The following is a 6,000-nucleotide window of genomic DNA, read 5'->3' as shown; positions in this document are numbered from 1 at the left end:
TACAACTGGTCTGGACGGTAGTTTGGTAGTTCCTCAGGAAACTAAGTATAGAATTTCCATATGATCCAGCAATTCCATTACTTAAGTATATACTCAGAGGAACTGAAGGCAAGGATACAAATGGCCATTTATACACCAATGTTTATAGTTGCACTATTTATGATTGTCAAGAAATGAAAACAGCCCAAATGGCTATTAACAGATGAGTGGCTAAAGAAGCTGTGGTACATACATACAATGGAATATTATGCAGCTGTAAGAGAGAATAAAGTCATGAAACATTTGACAATGTAGATGAACCTTGATAACATTATGCTGAGTGAAATTAACCAGAAACAAAAAAGGATAAATACTGTATGTTCTCACTAATATCAACTAACATTAATGGGTGAACTTTGAGAGTTGAAGTTAAGAACACAGGTTATCAGGAGATAGAAATAGAGTAGAGATTGGGCATTTGGTGCTGAAGGAAGACAGATTGTGCAACAGGACTGATTGTAAAAATTCAGAAATGGATAGTACAATTCAACCTGATAGTAGCATAAAATATGAATACACTGAATGAAGCTGAATGTGAGTATGACTGAGAGAGAAGGGCTGGGGGCACAAGTGAAACCAGAAGATAAGATAGAGGATAAAGACTAAGATGGTATAATTTAGGAATGCCTCGAGTGGACAATGATGGCGATTAAATGAACAAATAAAAAATATTTTTGTATGAGGGAGAACAAATGAATGTCAACATTGCAAGGTGTTGAAAATGGATAGTGTGCTGGTTTGAAAGGATTATATACCCTAGAAAAGACATATTTTAATCCTAATCCATGTTGTGGAGGCAGCCATTCCTTTTGAATTCTATTCAGTATTGTATGTTGGAAACTTGATTATATTATATCCACAGAGATGCATCTCTACCCATTCCACATGGGTCTTGATTAGTTTATTAGAATCCTTTAAAAGTGAAAGCATTTTGGAGAAAGCTTCAGAATGATGAGAGTCCGAGAGAGTAGAGCCATGACAGGGTGATGAGAATGATGAGAGCCAAAGCCCATGCAACCAGAGACCTTTGGAGATGAGAAAGAATACACCCCTGGGGGACCTTCATGAAACAAGAAGCCTGGAGAGAAAGCAAGGAGATGCTGCCATGTTCATCAATGCCTTTCCAGTTGAGAGAGAATCCCTGAACTTCATTGGCCTTCTTGAACCAAGATATCTTTCTCTGATGCCTTAGATCGGACATTTTTATAATTGGGACATTTTCTCAGTCTTAGAACTGTAAACTAGCAACTTATTAAATTCACCCTTTTAAAAGCCATTTCAGTTCTGGTATATCACATTCTGGTAGCTAACAAACTAGAACAGATGGTATACAGGAAAAAGTACAATAAATGAAGGCTATGATCTACAGTGAACAGTAACATTGTAATAGGCTTCCATTAAATGTAACAAAGGCATTATACCAACACTAAATGTCACTAGGTGGGGACATGGGGGAGGGGCATGGATTTTTTGTGGAAGGAAAAGAAGTGTCTTCATATGGATTATGGTGGCAAAGACATGTCTATATACTTAGGTTGGATTGTATCATGTGTGTATAAAACTATTTAAAAATGAACAGAATGAAGTAAGTGCCAGAGAAAATGTGGAGAAAGAGATATACCTATTGACTATTGTTAGGGAAACTGAGGAGTGCAGCCCCTTGGAGGGCAGTGTGATGGATCCACAGAAGACTAGGGTTGGGGTTGCCATATGATCATGCAACCCTGTTGCTTAGTGTATACCTGGAGGAAGTGAGTGTGGGAACACAAATGGACATTTGCACACTGGTATTTATGGTGGCAATGTTCCCAATTCACAAGGGATGGAAATGGCCTAAGTGTACAATGACTGAGGAATGGAAGGGGGAACTATAGTGTATACATATAGTGAACTACTGAGCTGCTGCAAGAAGGAATAAAGTTGTGAGGCATAGAACTATGTGAAAGAAACTTAAGGACTGTATGTTGAATGAAATGTCAGAAACAAAAAGACAATATTATCATGTTTCACACATATGGACTAACTATAATATACAAACTGAAGTCGATAGCATGGGTTATCAGGATGGGGCCTATTGTGAAGGGTCCTGTATAGTAAGTTTTTACAGCAGTCACATATATTCAAGAGTTGGAACTGTTATTTCTAAATTTGAGATACTGAGCTGTTTGTATATGACCTGGTCATTCCCAGAAATTTAGGATATTTATGTGACACCTGAGTTAGAGCTCTGCAGCTGTGAAATTTAGCAGTACCCCATACAGGAACTGTTTGAAAAGTTGCAAAAGGGACCAGGCTTTGACTAGAGATATGAAGAAAGCTGATCTGGATAGGATTAAGGTAGATAAGAATACAGGGTAAAGGATGATATTGCTCATATTTTAGAGCTTCAACTTCTGTGTGAGACCAAAGACAGAGATCTTTATTTGATACAAAATTTATATTTTGGGTAGTGTATTACATAATTTAATTTGTATGGTCAGTTTTTTTTAATACCATGGGTATATGGAACATTGCACAGGGAGTGATATTTTGTTGGTTTGTCCAGGTTAGCATGATGCTCCAATATATCCCAGAGTAATTTGGGCAGTGAATAAGCAAATATTTGCAAAGTCCCCTTGTGGGACTAGGAAGAAAGAAGGAAATCTTAACTTCACCCTTTGGAGAATTTCTGACATTCTCACAAGCAGTGGGGACAACCAGATTAATGGGCTGAGCCCTCAATCTTGAGGTTTGCCCCCATAAAACTTATTCCTGCAAAGGACAGGCTAAGTCACTTAAATTTATGCCTAAGAGGGTGGGCCACGGTGGCTCAGCAGGTAAGAGTGCTTGCCTGCCATGCCCGAGGACCCATGTTTGATTCCTGGTGCCTGCCCATGTAAAAAAAAATATATATATATATGCCTAAGAGTCAACCCTAGAGAATCTCTTTTGTTGCCCAGATGTGGCCTCTCTCTCTTAGCCAATTGGGCAGATGAACTCATTGCCCACCCCACCCCCATGTGGGACATGACTCCTAGTGGTGTAAATCTCCCTGGCAACATGGGACAGAACTCCTGGGATGAACTGGGACCCAGTATCAAGGGATTGAGAAATCTTTCATGACCAAAAGGGGGAAGAGGAAAATGAGAAAAAATAAAGTTTTAGTGTCTGAGAGATTTCAAACAGAGTTGAGAGGTTATCCTGGGGGTTATTCTTATGCATTTTATAGATATCCCTTTTAGTTTATGGTGTTTTGGAGAGGCTGGAGGCAAGTACCTGAAACTGCTGAGCTGTGTTCCAGTAGCCTTGATTCTTGGAGAAGATTGTATAAGGATATAACTTTTACAATGTGACTGTGTCATTGTGAAAACCTTGTATCTGGTGCTCCTTTTATCCATGGTAAGGACAACTGAGTAAATAAATATGGATAAAAAATAAATAAATACTAGGGGGGATAAGGGGTAAAATAAATTAGGTATATAGAAATACTAATGGTCAATGGGAGGGAGAGGTAAGGGGTATGAGATGTATGAGTTTTTTTCTTTTTCTGGAGTGATGCAAATGTTCTAAAAATGATCATGGTGATGAATGTACAACTATGTGATGATATTGTGAGCCACTGATTGTACACCATGTATGGACTGTAGATATGTGAAGATTTGCCAATAAAAATATTTTCCAAAAAAATAGAGCAGATTGGAGCTGGTGGAAGAAAGAATCAGTGAATTCTAAGACATGACAGTTGAGAGTCAAGCTGAGAAACAAAGAAAAAAGAGCTATAAAAAATGTAAACAGCCTGAAAGACCTTGGAACACTGTTTTCATTTGCTAACACTGCCAGAATGCAATATACCAAAAAGGTGTTGGCTTTTACAATGGGTATTTATTAATTTAGAATGTACAGTTCTTTGGTCTTGAAAATGTCCAATTTAAGGCAACTGACAATAGATGACAGGCTACCAGCATACCAGACAGTTGTGTCACCTGGGAAGTCTTCCTCTTTGTTTTCTGTGGGTCTTCTCTTAGCTTCTCTGGGGCTTTTGTCTGTGAGATCTCCTTAATTTCATTTCTTGCTTCTGTATAAGTTTTCACCTCTTCTAAATGAGTCTAATAAGGGAAATACAACCCATCTTAAATTAAGTGGGTCATGTCTCAATTGAAATAACCTAATCAAAAGCTACCACTCACAATAGGTCTGAGTCCACAGGAATGGATTGAAAGGACATTTAATGGTTTAAAAGGGGTACATAATGGCTTCAAACTAACACAAACACCACCAAGCATACAAATATATTCATTATAGAAGTCCCAGAAGAAAAAGAAAGAGGCAGAAGGAATATTATAAGAAATAATGTTAGAGAAATCCCTAAACTTAGCAAAAGACATAAACAAGCACATCCAAGAAGCCTAGAGAACAACAAATAAGATAAACTTGAAGAAAAATATAATCCATCACATCCTGATCAAATGGTCAAATGCAAAGTCCAAGGAGTGAGTTCTGAAAGCTCCAAAAGAAAAGTAACACAATTATGTAAAGGAAAATCAATTACATGAAGTGCCGATTTTTCATCAGAAACCATGGAGACAAGAAGGCAGTCAGTCGAAATATTTACAATGCTGATACTAAACAATTACCAACGAAGAATTTTATATCTGGCAAGACTTTCTTTCAAAATTGAGGGAAGAATTAAGACATTCCCAGATCAACAAAAAGCTGAGAGAGTTCATCACCACCAGACCTGCCCTAAAAGCAATCCTAAAGAAAGTTCTTCTGACTAAAAAGAAAGGACCCTGGACAGTGGTTCAAAGCAGCACAAAGTGATACAGAACTCTTTCAAAGGTAACCATTTGGTTAAGTATAAATGGTAATATTTTATTGTGTTTTTTGGTATATAACTCTGCTTACTCCCTACAGGTGGTAAAATGCAAATGCAAAAAACATAATGATAAATCTATGGTTTGGGATGTAAAATGTACAAAGATATAATTTGTAATAAGTATACAAAAGGCAGGATTGAAGGAAGATAGGAAATGGTATGTGTATATTATTAAAGTCAAGCTGGTATCAAATCAAATATATATATAAACATATATTTATATAGTTAGAGTGTTAAATTTCAATCCCATGGTAACCTCAAGAATAATATATGAATAATATATCAGAAAGAAATATGAAGGGATTCAATAAGGTACAATACAAAAAAATCAAATAAACATGAAAGCAGGCATTAATGGAAGAATTGAGAGAAAAAAGAAGTTTAAAATGTACAGATATTAAATAGCAAAATGGCAGAAGAAAGTCCTGCATTATCAGTAGTGACTTTAAATGTGAATGTATTAAACACTCCATAAAAAGGGCAGAGATTGGCAGAATGGTTACACAACTATGAAGAAACTACAGGCTACTTACAAGAGACTCACTTTAAATTCAAAAATGAAAGTTGAAAGAGAAAGGATGGTGTTCTATTTTGCTAGCTGCCAGAATGCAATATACCAGAAATGAAATGGCTTTTAAAAAGGGGAATTTAATAAGTTGCTAGCTTACAGTTCTAAGGCTGAGAAAATGTCCCAATTAAAACAAGTCTATAGAATGTCCAATCAAAGGCATCCAAGGAAAGATACCTTGGTTCAAGAAGGCAGATGAAGTTCAGGGTTTCTCTCTCATCTGGAAAGCCACGTGGTAAATATGGCATCATCTGCTAGCTTCCTCTCCTGGTTTCCTGTTTCATGAAGCTCCCCAGGAGGCATTTTCCTTCTTCATCTCCAAAGCGCTGGCTGGTGGACTCTGCTTCATGGTGATGCAGCATTCTTTGCTCTCTCTGAATTTCCTTCATTCTCCAAAATGCTTCCTCTTTTATAGGACCCCAGAAACTAATCAAGACCCACTCAAATGGGTGGAGACACGCCTCCAGTTTAACATCCACTATTGATTAAATCACATCTCCAGGGAGATGATCTAATTACAGTTTCAAACATAAAATGT

This window comes from Tamandua tetradactyla, chromosome 12, assembly GCF_023851605.1.
Source record: "Tamandua tetradactyla isolate mTamTet1 chromosome 12, mTamTet1.pri, whole genome shotgun sequence".
In the NCBI taxonomy this organism is placed as follows: Eukaryota; Metazoa; Chordata; class Mammalia; order Pilosa; family Myrmecophagidae; genus Tamandua; species Tamandua tetradactyla.
The sequence above is the reverse complement of the archived record's forward strand: the minus strand, read 5'-3'. Positions refer to the sequence as shown.